We start from the raw sequence: 17498 nt of genomic DNA, 5'->3' as shown, positions 1-17498 counted from the left end.
CAATGCTACTTCATTCCTTTTTATGGTTGAATCACATTCCATTGTGTGGATATACCACATTTTGTTTGTTCATCAGCTGATAGACATTTGGGTTGTCTCTCCTTTTTCCTGTTATGAATAATGCAGCTGTGAACATGTGTGTATTAGTTTTTGTGTGGACATATGTTTTCATTCATCTTAGGTACACACCTAGGAATAGAATTGCTGGATCATGTGGGAACCCTACCTTTTGAGGAACTGAAAAACTGTTTTCCAGAGTGGTTGTACTGCCAGCAATGAGCGAGATTCCAATTTTCCCACATCCTCATCAACACTTGTTATTATGTTTTTGATTACAGGCATCCTAGTGAGGACGAAATGTGATATCTCATTGTGATGTGATTTGCATTTACCTGATGGCTAGTGATGTTGAGTACCTTTTCATGTGCTTAGTTGTCATTGTATGGCTTCTTTGGAAAATATCCCAGTTATCATTTTTTTTTCCCTTCAAAATATTAAGTATAAAAGCAAAGTGCAGAAAAATAGTATGTTACCATTTAGGATAAGAAGGGTATACAAAGGCATACCGGTTATCTTTTTTTTTTTTTTTAATTTTATTTATTTATTTATTTTTGGCTGTGTTGGGTCTTTGTTGCTGCGCGCGGGCTTTCTCTAGTTGCGGCGAGCGGGGGCTACTCTTCGTTGTGGTGTGCTGGCTTCTTATTGCAGTGGCTTCCCTTGCTGCTGAGCATGGGCTCTAGGCACACAGGCTTCAGTAGCTGCGGCACGCGGGCTCAGTAGTTACGGCTTGAGGGCTCTAGAGCGCAGGCTCAGTAGTTGTGGCGCACAGGCTTAGTTGCTCCGCGGTATGTGGGATCTTCCTGAACCAGGGCTCGAACCCATGTCCCCTGCCTTGGCGGGCGGATTCTTAACCACTTCGCCACCAGGGAAGTCCTACCAGTTATCTTTTAATTCATATATTCATCAGGCATTTATGAGCACCTGCTGGTGCAAGGCACTAGCCCAGATGTTGGAGATACAAAGTTCAGTAAAACAGGCACACATTCTGCTCTTGGAGAACGCAGAGCTGTTAACGGAAGTAAGGTTAAGGGCAAGACTTCAGTCCTTGCCTGACAGCAAATCCCAGCTCTGTTACTTTTATGGAAGATCTTGTACAAACTGCTTAACCTTCTGGAGCTTAGTTTTCTCATGTCTAAATTGGGGATAATAGCTATTTCACATAGTTGTCGTGACTATTAAATGAATTAATGTCTGTAAAACTAAGTGTCAGAACTCTTCTCTCCCTTTCCCTTAATCCCTTGTGTCTTCCCGCCCTCCCATCCCTAAAGGAAGTCGAGGTTCAGCACCTCAGTTTTCTTCTTTCATTTAAGTCAGAATGGGGGAAAGCCCCACTTCTAGAAGTCTGGGAAATGAAAACCTTTTTTCTGTCATGTTTTAGAAAGTTAATTTGAGGAGGAGCGCCTTGCCACTGTTGAAGGGCACATTTTTAATGAACAGCTTTCCCTGAAGAACTTTAATTTATGAGGAGCTAAATATTCAGCATGGGAAAGTACCTCCTGCTCCTCATGTCAGAACTTGCGCCTTGCTAAACCTCAGGCCCTTTTGTGTATTTGTCAGTTTTATTTCCCACAGTTTAATTAAAAGGGGTTTCTTTCTTTCTAAGGTCTGATAGAACTTGCTGTGTGTCTGTGTAGAAGATTACCTAAACAGGTAAAAAATAACCAACAATGAAGTTGGGTGTTAAGATCCAAATGAAACAATTCCTAGTTTCCTTTGACAGCATCTAGGGTGGTTGTACGGAAAACTGTCTTAGGGACTTACGAATAAATTTGAAGTAGCCGAGTATCCTTCAGTATTGTGAAAACAGAAATGTGGTTATTTTTTCCATTTGCTCTAAAGACCTGCAACTATTTTTTTTTTTGGCCACACTATGTGGCTTGTGGGATCTTAGTCCCCTGACCAGGGATTGAACTCAGGCCCTGGCATTGAGAGGGCCGAGCCCTAGTCACTGGATCGCTGGGGAATTCCCGACCTGCAACTATTAAACTTGCTCATTTGCAAAGTAAAAGCAAGAAAATTTTTATAAAGAGGCAAAAAAACCCAGTAAGGAAGTCATTGATTCTTCTTTGTGTTGTCTTTGTGCCCTTTTCCTGATCAGAACAAACAGTTGCGAAGTGTTTGCTTTTGGTATGGGCAATGTGTGGCTGTTTCAGGGCAAGCGAAAATATGCTTACTTTTATTCCTTTGTGAAGACTGGAAAGGGAAACGAGTTTTAACTTGCCTTGAGATTAACTCACTCATCTCACTGCTGTTTATAACAGATCAGAAACTTTTATTCATCAGTATAGTTTTGGGTCAGGAGCCTTTAAACTGGAGACTGGGGTTTAAGTCCTAGACTCTTAAGTAACTGTGACCTTAACAAGTGATTTCACTTTTTAGAATCAGTTTCCTCAGTGGTAAAATGAGGAAGTTGAACTAGATTGCAGGTCTCTTCTGATTCTAAAATTTTATGATGCTATATTAAGCACATTTGCTCCTTTTTACACATTAGTATAATTGACTGCTGCTGACCTATTAAGTTCTTCTGGGAGATACTAACCAGGCCTAGTAATTTCAGTTCCTTTTAAGATCCCGTCTCTAAGCTGGTGGTATTAGAGTTACAAAGTCACAGGAATTTTGTCAAAACTTGTATAAATGAGCAGAATAGCTCAGCTTTACATGTTCCCCTCCTTTTAAAAAGAGTTATTTTGCAGATGGAGGAACTTTGGGAGGCTGCTTATTATCTGCTTATCTAAGTAACAGGAACAGAAAATAAATCTTCACTCAAACTGAGCTGTACAAAGACACTCATCACTGCAGGCAGATGCATCGTGGCTCAGTGTTCCATCTTGAAAAAATTGCCTAATGCTCCAGCTCCTTTTGCTTTGGTTGGGTTTTGGCACCCTCCCCCTCCTTTTAAAAACTGCTGTGGACTTCGAAACTCTGGGTGCAACTTGTATTCGGTACTGTGTCATATACACGTCAAGTGTTAATAACATATAATTTTCGAGCACAGAATAATTTTTCAAGGGGTTATGTCTCTCTGTTGACATCCAGTTCTGACTTTATTTGGCAAACATCCTAAACTGAGTCTTTAATCATTTAACATTCTACTTCTGTCTTTGATGGAAAGATGTAAAACTTTCTATTTACCTTCAGCACCTTATTGTGTGATATTCTCAAACGAACACTTAAGGTTGTTGGTACACTGACTTTATAAATTGCCTTGTAAGGGCTCTGCCAGTTAGACAGTGGAAGTACAACTCCCTTTTAGCACCATTTGAATTGAGGAGCCAATTAATTTTCTGACCCTTCCTGGCTGTGTCAGCCCTTTAGTGTCTAAATGGGCTTCTCACATTGATCCTTTTAAACAAACAGTGACTACATTATTTATTTTCATCTTATGTACTTTATCCTTGCTAGAGATATGTAGTTTGTGTTTTTAATCTTTGTGTTAATTTTAAAGCTATTTGAGTCTGGCCCGTTGAAAAAGTTGTATATTGTGTATGAAATATATAAATACTTATGTAGATAAGTATCAGTGAAAACAGATCTTAGTGGTCCTCTAGTACAATAAGGTGACAAAAGGCTAAAGAAGACCCAGAATTATGCCTCCTGGACTCTTCCTAAACACCAGTATTTCCTCAAAGATTTCCAACCCCTGAGTAACCCGTCAAGAGTTCTTTGACATCTGGGTTGTCCTGTTGCTGTCATCAGTCTGGGTAGCAAGGGCTGCTCAGGGGTTGGAAATCTTTGAGGAAATACTGGTGTTTAGGAATATTGTTGACAATGGAATTTTTTAAAAAAAGGACATGGCTTTAATATTGGATAAATATTTGTTAAGGAATCTACCATGTGAAAGGCACATTGATCCATGGTCAACAAGGAATAGTTCCTTGTTGCAAGTGAAGACGGTGAGGACCACGGTTTTGAAGGATAAATGCTAGTACTCTTACTCCGACACGCGTCTCTTGGGAGTTAGTATAAGTAAATCCTGTAAAAACAAGGTAGTAAATTTGGTACATGTGGGCCTGAATGGAAGTACTGACAAGTGGCACCACAGTTAAGTTGGTGTTTTTACATTTTAATTTTACTTGTGTCTCCCATGTCTCCTTTTCCCTCCCTTTAACTTACGTTATTGTTTTGTGTCATGCTTTGTAATGATTTCTGAAAAGTATAAACTTAGCACTCCACGAATATAAATTATTACTAGCTCTGTCTTCAGCTTGTGGGTTAACTGTAAATTTATCCAAAGCAGTACGAAAATAACGTGAATGAATTGTGAGAGAGATATCAGGCAACCTTCAGTCCTTAGAAGGTTCTGTTTCTTCACCCAGGTGATTGTTGGAGAATGCTAGTAATCTTTAGGCTAGACTGAGATGCTACTTTTTCCAGTGTATACAAGAAACTAAATAATGAACAGTGGTTTTCTTAATTTCATTTTTCACCTTGTATAGGGCTTCTTCGTTTGTCTTCGTCTTCTGTTGCTATGGATGCATTTAGATGTTTTAGACTTTGTACTGCATCTCAGTATTTCGTGGTATTCTCTTAAGAACACCACTGTTTCCAGATGCCCTGGCCTCCTGAACAAATTTGAGACACTGCCCCACCCTTTTAGGCATAGCACTCAGAAGGACAGTCACCTCTCTGGAAGATAGATTCTCTCATTTTCTCTCTTTCACTTCTTGTGTATGTTTATTTCTGAGAGGGCTGTATGACCTTTTCCCCTGGCTAATCTTTCCGTTATTCCTGAGTATTGGAATGCTCTGCTGAAGATGGTGGAATAAAGAAACAGAGGGGCCATTTGGATTTTCCCTCTCTGTCATCAGCCAGCCTCAGCAGACTTACCTCTCGCTTTACCCTTTAAGCCAACCACTTAGTTAGTTGCTGCTAAAACCAAATGGCTCCAATTCCCTGCTCACTCTTCACTTTAGTTTATCTCACTTGCTATCACACTAATGTGAAGCAGTGGCTCTTTGGTGACCTGTGCCCTAAACTGTGTTTGGTGACATCACACACATTTTCTGTGTTCAAGGGGCAAGCTTCTGGGAGGCCCAGGCCTTAGGCTGACCTTAGGTGGCTTCACATCACTCATCATCGTTCCCGCACATTGAACCCTCGCCCTGGAGGAGATGCTCCCCTCTCCACCCCCCAAGGAGTGTTCTGTGTCTTCATTCAGTAGACTGACGTGTTTCCCAGATGTTAAAACTTGGGACATTGCTTTTTCTTGCCTGGGTCTTACATTTTAAATTATAGCCATTAGACTGCTTCTAAGTCAAAGCCAATTTACTAAAGTTTGGGGGAAAAAAATAACAGATTAGTAAGAAATGAATAACTGACAATGCAGTTTCATCCTGAGCCCCTCCTTCTCTCCTATAGTTTTCCCCTCCAGTCTCCCGGCCTGTCTTTCCACATGTTCTTATTCCACCCTTCCTTGACTCTATGTTGGTTTCCTGCAATCAGAAAGCCAGAAGCAGCTGAGCGTGATGCCGCTTCAGTAGAACGATGCTTTCACGCCCCTCTTCGTGCTTGAAACGCTGCCTCCTGCTACATTGCCCTTAAATCTGCCAGTCACTACCTCTCAGGTTCCTTTCTTGTATATTGAGACACACTTATTAAATTTTCATCTGTAATTTAATCTCTGTACTTTGCTTTGAGTTTTGTGTGGGTGTGTTTTCAAGCTGCATTGAGCTATCAGTTTTACTGGGCAGTGCCTTGTGCTATAAGCAAGGCTTCTTTATACATCATGTATCCCTGTCAAATAGATATTTTAAAGGTCCTTTTACCAAAAAAAAAAAAAAAAAATTAAAAAAAAAAGGTCCTCTTACTAGAAATGTTATTTTTTCTTTTTTTATCTTAAGAACAATTAAATTATTCAGTTTTACATTCAAGAGTTTACACATTTTTCCTTTCCCGCACATGTGTGTTGTAATGAGGTAGGAAAGACGAATATTGCATACCCACGGGGACTTGGGGTATCTGATTGGCAAGTTCATTATCGATGTCAAGAGGAGAGCTACCTTATAATCTACGTTAAGCGTATGTTCTAGAGCTGCACTGTCCAGTACAGTAGCCATAAGCCACATATGGCTATTGGCAAGTCCAAGTTGAGATCTGAGTATAGAATACACAATTGCATTTCAAAAACCTAATAGGAAAAAAAAATGTAAAAATAGCTTATTAATAATTTTATATTGATTACATTTGAAGTAATATTTTGCATATATCAATATTTGGTTAATAGAAATAGGTTATTAATTTCACCTGGTTTAAAAAAATTTTTAAACATGGTTATTAGAAAATTCAAAATTACACATTTGCCTCGCATTATATTTCTGTTGGACAGAGCACGTATCTCTGTGTCAACAAAGGTAATCTAATTTGAGACTTACAGCTCTTACATAGCATTCACTGGAGGTGGTAATTGAACAGTTTGCCCATAGCCTCATTGGCCTACTTTTTAAAGGAGGCACCAGGGTTGGGAAACCTTATAATATTGTCATCTTCATCAAATGCTTAGAAGATGATGCTTTAGTTTGGAAATTGCAGTATTGCATCATTTTTGGTGTTCTTGTTTTGTTGAGTCAGTTCAGGACTTTTTTGAACTCTTGCTGTGTATCAGATACTTTTTTTAGGCCCGTTGGATGCAGAGACAAATTTCATCCCCGACCATGAGAAACTTAGTCATAGCATGATGTGCAAACCAAACAGGAGTGAGTGTGATTCATCATTCAATTATAGCAGACTGCAGGGTGGCTAGAGCAGTCCTGAGGAGGAGGAGATAGGGCAGGAAGCGGTCAGAAAAGACCTCTGAGGAGGCGATGTGTCTGCTTGTATTCTTCTAGAGTCATTCATTTCCTGTGTCCCCCAGAAGCCCTTACACGTGGGGGTGTGCCGCGTGGAGCAGTGGAGTGTGGGCTTTGGGTGTATAAATAGGCATGACTGTGCAGTTCCCATACGAGGAGTATCTGCTCTGTTCACCTAGGAGATGAGTTATGTTTAACTTGGCCCCAGGCAAGCCTACCAGCTTATTGATTGTGCTTTGCTATCCTTCTGTGAAGTTGAAATACTTGACCTTCCTTGTTTTACTCAGGGATTGAAGAAAATACGAAAATGATCTTCAACTTTGTGTTTTATGTATGTACAGAAATATCAATGTGAATGAAACTGAAAGATGGGGAAAAATGGAATAACTTGGCTTTCCTTAGTAGAAGTACAAGTCAATTTGGAAAGCGACCAGGGTGTTGTGTAAGTGTTTTCAGTGACTGAAGCAGAGGAGCTCAGGTTACAAGGCGGCTCCTGTATTGGGGGTGGGGGACAGCAAGTGACACAGCAGGCAGCAGACGCTTATGTAACCGTGACTTCAGGGGAGGGGATTAAGCTGTGAATGAACTTCCCAAATTCAGGAACATGATATTAGAACACAGCCTTTGAGTTTTTCTCTCTAGCTTGACTTGAAAATTAGCTTCAGAAATATCTTTCTCTAAACTAGACTTTCCATTAAACCAGAACTTCTTTCCCCCTTCCTTTCTATTATAAAGTGCATGGACTTTTAACATTTTAGAAATAGACAGGAGCTCAGAAGTCTCAGAGTGCAGCTGTCTGCAGGTAAGTCACTTAGCCTGTCTGATGCCCGGTCTCCTCGCGGGCACCCAGCAGGGTCGAGCAGAAACCTGAGCGTCCAGGTAGGTGCTCACTCTGCAGTCGGGGGCAGCTTGTTTTTGGAGGCTCACTGTTAAACTCCCTCTCCTGGCAGGTTAAATTCATTGCAAATTCTTCAACTCTCCTCTGCCTCCCGATAGAATTTCCAGATTTGGTAAATAGAGGAGTATTTTCATGTTGCTGATGGGGCAACATGGACTGTAAAGGGACTGTGGGGGAGTGTGGAGATGTGATTTGCCTCGGAGGATGCGGTGCCGAGCTGGAGAGCACCAGGAGACTCTGCACTTGTTAGAGGCCGATCTTGTCAGGTGTGGTTCTCCTTCCCTCATGGCAGAGTACTCTTACTTTGGCAGAGGTTGAGCCACAAGTCCTTTCACTTGTGAATCCTTGCCCTGTCACTTAGGGAGTTTGGATTTGAAACCTGAAACAGTGGAACTACGAAAGGACGGAGTTAGAAACCGATCTTAATGTAATGAGTATCCTTAGGTTATATAGATGATAGTGCCGAGTTCCAGGAAGGGGTTAAATACTAGTTTAAGGTCATCCAGCTGGGGCAGAATCCAGGTGTTTCATTTCCTAATCTAACCCTCTTTTCCTAATGTTTTTTTAAAAAAACAATACATTTTTTATAACAGTAAACAAAAACAAAAACCGCAAAACAACAACAAAAGAGTAAACAAAACCTTAGGAAATCAGAGAAGAATTATGAAGACTATTATTTCTTTTCATTTGGACATAATTTATACCGTGCTTGTTGTGGGGAACTGCTTATTTTGAGGAACCTCTCATTTCTGTAAATTGCTTAAGCTTTTTTTTAGGTTACAGGGGGTGAGGAAGAAGGTGGAGTTTGGATTTTACTAAAGTATCTTCTATAATAAAAATTTTTTTATTGTGGGAAATTTCAGACATTTACAAAAGAAAAGTGAGTCGTACCATCACCTAACTCTTGAACACTTACCAACTCATCGTCAGTCTTATCTTACATACAGTCAGACTTATGTGTTGTTTAAACATATTTTGCTCTTGCCAGTAAAATGCCTTTTTTTTTTTTTGGCCGCACCACACGGCATACAGGATCTTAGTTCCCCGACCAGGGATCGAACCCTCGCCCCCTGCAGTGGAAGCGCGGAGTCTTAACTGCTGGACCGTTAGGGAAGTCCCAGTAAAATGTCTTTTTGCTTTTAAAAAAAAAAAAATACAGTACATTTATTTATTTATTTTTTAAAAATAAATTTATTTATTTATTTATTTTTGGCTGTGTTGGGTCTGCATTGCTGTGTGCGGGCTTTCTCTAGTTGCGGCGAGCGGGGGCTTCTCTTCCTCGCAGTGCGTGGGCTTCTTATTGCGGTGGCTTCTCTTGTCGTGGAGCACGAGCTCTAGGCGCGTAGGCTTCAGTAGTTGTGGCGTGCGGGCTTCAGTAGTTGTGGCACGCGGGCTTCAGTAGTTGTGGCTCACGGGCTCTAGAGCGCAGGCTCAGTAGTTGTGGCACACGGGCTTAGTTGCTCCATGGCATATGGGATCTTACCGGACCAGGGCTTGAACCCGTGTCCCCTGCATTGGCAGGCGGATTCTTAACCACTGCGTTTATTTATCTTTCATATAATTATGCTTTTTGTGATGTGAAGCATTTCTGTCTCAGGTGCTTATCCTAAAATATTCTTTTGAGTTTACTTAGCTGAGATGATTCCAAAGCTCTTAGCAAGGGTTTTTATCTCTTTGCCACTGTATTAGGTAAGAAAAGCTAGCTGCTGTAGCAAACTCCACTAATTTTAATGACTTAAATGGATGAAAGTTTATTTTCAGTTATGGAGGAGTCCAGGGTAGGTATTTTCTGATGGGGGAATGAAGAGAAGTGATGCAGGGATTCAAGCTTCTTCCGAGTTGTGATCACATTGTCTTCCATCCATGCTTTTGAGGTTGCCTTGCTCATCTCCATCAAGCCACCGGAAGGGCCAAGAATGGGAAGATATTACGGGGGAGGCCGAGAAGTGCACACATCCCAGGCACTGCTCTCATTCCATTGGCTAGGACTCAGTCACGTGGTCACCCTGAGCTGCAAAGGGAGCTGGGAAACGAGGTCTGTGACTCCTGGAAGAGAAAGAAGTCGGCTTGGTGAACACCTAGCCTCTCCCCATGGGTACCCACTTCTCACTGCTTACACTGGCCTGTTGGTTTCATGTTCCTGTGCACATAGCACAGTGGAGTCTGCTTCCTCACTCCCTGGTTGAAGCCCATTTTACTGTGGCTCCAAAAAAGTCATTAAAAGTTTTTTTCCTGCTTAAGAAATTATATCTGTTCGTTAAATAAAATTTGAGAAACCCAAGAAAACACAAAGAGGGTATTAAAAACTCCCAGTAATCCCATCACCTAGAGATAATTACTGTTAATCGTTTATTACATTTCCTTCCAATTTAAGAATGTTTAACCTCTTAGAAGTAACAATAAAATGTCACTAATTCTTATTCTGTGCTGGCTTGAAAATTCCAGAACTCATGGGGGTGGGGGGAGGGAACCACAACAATGACAACACTCTGGCATTTTTGGCTTTTCTTAGCAAAGATACACTATTGTGGAGCTGTGGTGAGGCTTTGTACTTCTGGCATTTTCGAAATGAGCCTCTAGCTTACACATTATAATCCTTATTCCTCTTAGTAAATAAATATTGGGATTGGTGAAGTTAGCGATGTGGTAGAGTGGCAAGGCCAAGGTGATATTTTAAGTTTATGATTTACATCCTACTCAGTTTTCAGAATTCTTAAATATAGCTTAATTTTCCAGGACAGAATACTAAGGAAAGGTGTTTGAAACTGAACTGAAATAAAAACTTGCAAACTTGAAGTATATAAAAATACCTTCCTGGTGGTGAGCTGCATACTTAACTTTAGGTGGATGAGCTTTTCTCTGCTCACCTGCATTGCCTATGCTGGTCAACACTGGAGAATGATGCTGCTTAATTTTACATGGGAGGATAATTTCTTGGGACAAGGTGCCTGTTTTGGGTCATCGGCTCCAGGTTCAGGATTATGGAACCTTCTGGTTTTTCTTTAACGTAGTGAGGTTGCCTCCTAGAGGCGGTCAGGCATCAGAATCCCTGTTTGTGATGTCATTGTGACCTCACAGCCAGGATTGCTCACAGTGTTTGCCCAACTTCTGCCCGGATATGAGGTGAGGCCTGGCAGACAGTTTGCAATTCTGCAGACACCATGAGGTACCGGTTTGTCTCATTTTGCTAGATTTGTGTCGACTTTTCTGCAACTTCAGTAGATAAAAAGTAAAGACACTGACATTGGACCCTCTGTATTTTATTGAAAAATAATGTATAATGATAAGAATATCACTGTTTTAAAGTATCCTCTGGCAGGACATTTGAAAATAGAAAACTCAGCAGTAGAGCAGAAGTATTTTGCTGTGTGAATAGGTATGTAGATAACCAGTGGCTCAATCAGCTATGAAATTTGCTGTCAATTTTCCTGTTCCCTGCAAATAAACATAATATTTTTGCTCTGTGAAAATGTATCTATAGCACTAGACAAGTAACAATTTGGAATGATTAGACTTGGTTTGTCAGTGGTATAAATTAATCACCTAGAGGCCTAAATTCTGATATATCACAATTGAGAGGTTGTCACCATTTGGTTCTGAATATATTGCTTTGCTCTTTGTACTTGTTTTAGTGGGAGTTGGAAGAAGAGGTGTTGGTTCACACAGATATCCAGAAATCTAGTCTCTAAGGGTTAATACATAATATAATTTTCTTAAGGATTGTCCTCCTTTAAACAAACAAAAATTTCAAGGACCTCTGTGTTCCTGTGTGCTGGGTGCAAGCACTTGATAAATTATTCCCTCCTATTTTTTTTTTTTTTTTTGGCTGCACGGCATGTGGGAATCTTAGTTCTCCGACTAGGGATTGAACCCGTGCACCCTACATTAGAAGCGTGGAGTCTTTAACCACTGGACCGCCAGGGAGGGCACCCTCCTATTTTTTTATTTAAGTAGATATTGGACCCTTTTCCTAAGTTTATTCCCATGAGTTGAGAGATGAAGTGGGCAAAATTTTTTTGTTGTTGTTACTGCTTTTTCCCCCGGAAAGCATGTCAGTATTCGAGAGACTCAACATCCCTGTTTCTGAAGTAGACCTCTTTTTTAAAGCATTGTCCTATGTATTCCCTATTTTTTCCCCTCTGTAACAGTCACATGTCCCTATTTTCCTAAACACACATGACCTAGAGTCTTAAAACATTTACTTTCTTTGAGACTAGGAGGCTTTTTTAGATTCGCTTGGTGTGTTCCCTTCCAAATGTGTCGGAATCTCCTTCAATTGGCTTTTCAGAAATGAGTCGTCCTGTACACATAGGTTGTAGACACTCAAAATTGCCAATGTAAAGTCAGTTTTATCTATGGGGACAATATTTAACTGCTTTAGATCAGTTTTCACTATTGAAAGCATTTCTGTGCTTTCAGCATTTTTCTTAAAAATAAATTTATTTATTATTTTTTTGGCTGCATTGGGTCTTTGTTGCTGTGTGCGGCTTTCTCTAGTTACGGCGAGCGGGGGCTACTCTTCGTTGCGGCGCGCGGGCTTCTCATTGTGGTGGCTTCTCTTGTTGCAGAGCATGGGCTCTAGGCACATGGGCTTCAGTAACCGTGGCGCGTGGGCTCAGTAGCTGTGGCTCGCGGGCTCTAGAGCGCAGGCACAGTAGTTGTGGTGCACGGGCTTAGTTGCTCCGCGGCATGTGGGATCTTCCCAGACCAGGGCTCGAACCCGTGTCCCCTGCATTGGCAGGCGGATTCTTAACCACTGCGCCACCAGGGAAGGGAAGCCCTCAGCATATATTCTTATGCAGGGAGAATAGAACTGAATCTTTAACTTCTGAATTTTCATTCACTTTGCAAGACCTCTTTCATGGAAGGGTTATCAGGATGGGGTCTGAATGGTAGTGGGTGTTAGCAGATGGGAAGTGATCCCAGAGGCATGTTGAAATGACACTGTGGCAGTTTTCTGGGGTGGCTGGAGCAGTACCTGCTCTCTGTGTCTTGCATAAAGTGTTAGATGGCAGTAGTGTCACCTCCAAACTTGGGCTTCGTTAGTAGGGTCTTTTCTTTCCTCCCCCGTTCAAGGTCCTTGTAACTAAACCACTGTTCTTACTACAAGTAAAAGTTTTCTTTATCTGGATGTTTTCAATGTTCTTACCTTTATGAGGCAGAAGATAGGTGATTGCTTATTAAATTGCTTATTAAAAGGAATAACTGCAGTAAGCATATGTTCTGTGTTTTGAGAAGGTTATAGTCTTGAACAGTATCTTCTACCTCTGAAAATTTGTTTGTTTAGAATGGGAGAGTGATTTGTATGTAATTTCCTGTCCAGTGATGTGTAGTGAGAAAGGTTCTTTCTGAGAGGAAAGTGGGGTGCTTGGATTCTTAAAAATAGTAATAGCTAGTATCTGTGGCATTTTCTATGTCCCGGCATTGTTTTAATCTCATGAAACCTCCCCAGATGCCGGTGTTTTCCAGTATCTAACACACTAGACAAATGTGTACCTGTCCTTGACTTCATAGAGGGTAGAAGACTTTTTTTTTTTTTTGGCCACACCCCTTGTGACCTGCAGGATCTTAGTTCCCCAACCAGGGATTGAACCCGTGTCCCCTGCAGTGGAAGCTCAGAGTCCTAACCACTGGACCGCCAGGGAAGTCCCAGAAGACAATTTGTTTGTTGGGTGGAAGAATAGTCCTACTTCCTGAAATCCCAACTTTGAGTAAAGCTGACATTCTCAAGAAATACAACGCACATTTCTTTTTAAGAAATACCAAAGAGGATAGGTCTTTTAAGGTTATTTGCTTCCCTGAAATAAATATCTTGCCCTTTTATATTTGTTACTTAGATCAGATCTAGGAGTTAAATCACAAACACAGGCTGTTAATCTAGTTCAAAAGTTTTGCTTATTCCAGGCTTGGCTTTTTTGTCTTCTTAAAATAAACCTGTAGGTTACACAGAAACAAAACAAAACAAAACAAAAACTGTTCCTCTGGTGTTGATGTTTGGCAACAAAGCTTCCGGTTTTTAGGTGGAAATGTAACCCTTTCACTGAGAGGGAGGGAGGCAGAAGGGACTGTGTAGCTGAGCTGCCGGTGGCCTGGGGCTCTTCTCCCTGCTACATAGTTGGCTTTTGGAAGTAGGTCTCTCTCTGTCTCCCATCTGAGAATGTACTAGCAAAACAGTAGCTATTGTTGACTATTCAGAAATGAGTTGTTAAGTTCTAGAGATGAACATTTTACAAACGGTTTTTGGCTTGGAAAATATTAGAACTGTGGCATCAGTCAGTGGTGTAAATAAAGGATTCTGGGGGTTCTTGTGTGTGGTATATGTTGCAATATTATAGTTTGGAAGGTGGGATAATAAAGTGATGTGACTGCCTTAAAAATAAATGAAAAAAATACACCAGAACTTAGTTTTTTCATTTAGGGAGGTGTTCATTAATTATAGTGATAAGCCATTCATGAATACTTTTTCGAACTGTTGGAATTGGCCCATATGCCTTGGATAAATTTTTGCTATGTTCAGTAGCTGCACGTCATTATATTTTTGAGGTTTTGGATTCAAGTTTTGGAAACAGCTAGTAGTGTTTTAAGAGCCAAGTCCAAAGAAGAGTACTGAGAGATTGAGATGGTCACTGTCACCTTGGTTCACTAATAAAGTGCAACTTATAAACTGTCTCTGAAGTTATTTCTTTTTTTTTTTTTAAATGCAGGCTCTAAATCTGAGATGGGGCCCAACACTGCATTTCTTTTTTTTTTTTTTTTAATTTATTTTATTTTTGGCTGTGTTGGGTCTTCGTTTCTGTGCGAGGGCTTTCTCCAGTTGTGGCAAGCGGGGGCCACTCTTCATCGCGGTGCGTGGGCCTCTCACTATCGCGGCCTCTCTTGTTGCGGAGCACAGGCTCCAGACGCGCAGGCTCAGTAGTTGTGGCTCATGGGCCCAGTTGCTCCGCGGCATGTGGGATCTTCCCAGACCAGGGCTCGAACCCGTATCCCCTGCATTGGCAGGCAGACTCTCAACCACTGCGCCACCAGGGAAGCCATGAAGTTATTTCTAAAAGAAGAGTTAAGGGGACTTCCTTGGGGGCGCAGTGGTTAAGAATCCACCTACCAATGCAGGGGACACGGGTTCGAGCTCTGGTCTGGGAAGATCCCACATGCCACGGAGCAACAAAGCCCGTGCGCCACAGCTACTGAGCCTGCACTCTAGAGCCCACATGCCACAACTACTGAAGCCCGCGCGCCTAGAACCCGTGCTCTGCAACAAGAGAAGCCACTGCAATGAGAAGCCCGCGCACCGCAACAAAGAGTAGCCCCCACTCGCCGCAACTAGAGAAAGCCCGACCGCAGCAATGAAGACCCAATGCAGCCAAAAATAAAAATAAATAAAATAAATAAATTTTAAAAAATAAATAAATAAGAGTTAAAAATATTTTGACCAAAGCAGTATTATTCAAATAAACTTACCATTTCCTCAGGTGGTCACTTTGAAGGACACTGTTCATTTGGCACGTAGAGGGTTCCTGGAGGTTCTAGAACAGTGTTGTCCAATAGAACTTTCTATGATGGTGGAAATTATTCTATATGTTGCATTGTGGCTCTTGAGCGCTTGAAGTGTGGCTGGTGTGACTGAGGAGCGGAATTTTTAACTTGAATTCGTTTTAAAAGAATTTAAAGTGCGGAGAGTGCGGACCTAGAATATTTAGCTTTCAGCCTGACTTGTAAACTGGGGTGAGCAGCTTATGCTAAGATACCAAAAGTTATCAAGGCAAAGTAGGTTGTGGCATATCTGATCCCCCTCCCCTCCCGCAGTGCGAAGAGTAGTAGAAAACTCTGGAATTTGTCATTTGTGTTCAGTGGTATCCAATCTTTATAGCCTCTCCAAGTTTATCCTTGCTAAGGTGTTGTCCGAAGGGTTTTAGATGAAAACCTTTCTTTGTATTTGCAATTTAATCATCGTCTTTTGATGCTCATGGTTCTTCCCTGAAATTTAAGACCTACCCCAGCAGCCAGCCCCCATCTGTTACAAGCACCCATGGTTGGGAGTGAATGAAGACTCGGCATGCCACTGGAAAAGGGGCTGCCAACCTTCGGTTTAAATCTTTGCTTGGTAATGGTGGTTAGGTTAAGATAACTGAAATGAACAAATGAAACACATATAGGGCCTAAAGGGAAACTCTAGACATCTTTTGTCTTGTACCAGTAGAGTCTTAAAGTTTTGTTTTTTTGGCTGCACCTTGTGGCTTGTGGGATCTTATTACCCGATCAGGGATTGAACCCCGGCCACGGCAGTGAAATCTCAGAGTCCAAACCAGTGGACTGCCAGGGAATTCCCTCTAAGGCTCTTTATTTATTCATTCATTCATTCATTTATTTATTTTATTGGAGTATAATTGCTTTACAATGTTGTGTGCATAGCAAAGTGAATCAGCCATATGCATACACACATCCGCTCCCTCCCCACCCCCCATCCCACCCAACTAGACCATCACCCTCTAAGGCTCTTTAAAGTCTCCTTTTCATTTAACTTTCTAAATTGATTTCTTACAAGAATCTCCTAATGTTAGCCAAACTGAGTGTCTCATTGTCTTATTCACATGCTTTATACCTTTCCTCTTCCTTCCTTGGTCTTTTCTGAAATTTTTCTGCCTTTTAAAAAATCCTGACTGCCAACAGCTGTTACTTTCCTTTGACACACAAGTTGCATTGTGTTCTTAGTTGTTTTTCATGTATGTGGGTCTTTTCTCTCCAACTGCATCATAAATTCTTGAGCTTATGCCTGCATCATATATTTTTCTGTCACCTGTAGCAAGCACCAAGAATAACTTTTTAAAATATTGGGTATATCCCAACTGGTTTGTAAACTCATTTAAAGGATTGAGACTATTTTTCTCATTTTTTGTAGCGAGCATAGTTTGTAAAGTATCATGAGGGATATAATGACTAAAATACAGTTTCTCCCCCCCCAGGGCATTTGTAATCTGTAGAATCAATAGGCCATGTACACCCAGCTCAGTGTGCTAGGTGATAGGAAAGAGATACAGACTCAGTTCTATGGGAAATTGAAGGATGAACACATTTTCATTGGAGAAGGTTTTGTGGGCTGGCTGTATCCCTGAATTTGCCCTTGAGTAAGGTTTCAGCAGATGAAAGTAACTAGGCTTGGAAAGGGCATTCAAGGCTGAGTGAAAAACCTGAAACAAAAGCATAGAGTGAAAGCACCAGGGCTTCTGTAGGGGTATTTGCCAAATCGATCATGTGGGTGATTCATGTGCATGTAATTGAGAAATGAACCTCTGATCTTATCAGTTGTTCAGCAGTGTTTCTCAAACGTTAGCCTCAAGTTACCAGAAGGGCTTAAAATGCAGATAGCTGGCCCCGCCCCCAGAGTTCGTTTCAGTAGGTTTGGGGAGGGTCCCAAATTATTTGCAGTTCTAGTAAGTTCCCAGGTGACTGCTGTTGCACATTTTGAAAAGTGCTGATTGAGAGCTCCGGTCCATCTGATATCTGCCTTAGAGAAATGTCTGTCTTACATATGCAAATACCCCAGTGTCAGTGCATCATTGTGTTCATGTTGCTTTATGTACACACATCTGGTTTTCCTGTAGATTGTACGTTCAGGCTCCTTACATCACTCAACCCCTAGCACAATGCTGTATCAGTGGTAATACAGTAGTAAATCCTGTGCTTGCTAACTTGGCATCCGGATCTAAAATTATCTGAACAAGAAGCACATGCTTTTGGAAGGCCTTATAAACTGGGAA

The 17498-nt window shown here is 41.3% G+C and overlaps 1 protein-coding gene across 5 annotated transcripts in view; it reads left to right on the top strand.

The window, feature by feature from the left end:
• CLIP1 (CAP-Gly domain containing linker protein 1) overlaps positions 1–17498 on the top strand; it is a 125480-nt gene that overhangs the window by 8154 nt on the left and 99828 nt on the right. The window contains exon 1 of one of the 5 annotated variants that reach the window (XM_082355813.1): positions 7430–7647. The exons of the other annotated variants lie outside the window; for them this stretch is intronic. The gene's annotated coding sequence lies outside the window, so the exon portion shown is untranslated. Of the gene's footprint in view, positions 1–7429; positions 7648–17498 lie in introns of those variants that run through there. 5 annotated transcript variants of the gene reach the window in all.

This window comes from Balaenoptera borealis (genome assembly GCF_965194805.1).
Source record: "Balaenoptera borealis genome assembly, chromosome: 14".
NCBI lineage: Eukaryota > Metazoa > Chordata > Mammalia > Artiodactyla > Balaenopteridae > Balaenoptera > Balaenoptera borealis.
The sequence above is the reverse complement of the archived record's forward strand: the minus strand, read 5'-3'. Positions and strand labels throughout refer to the sequence as shown.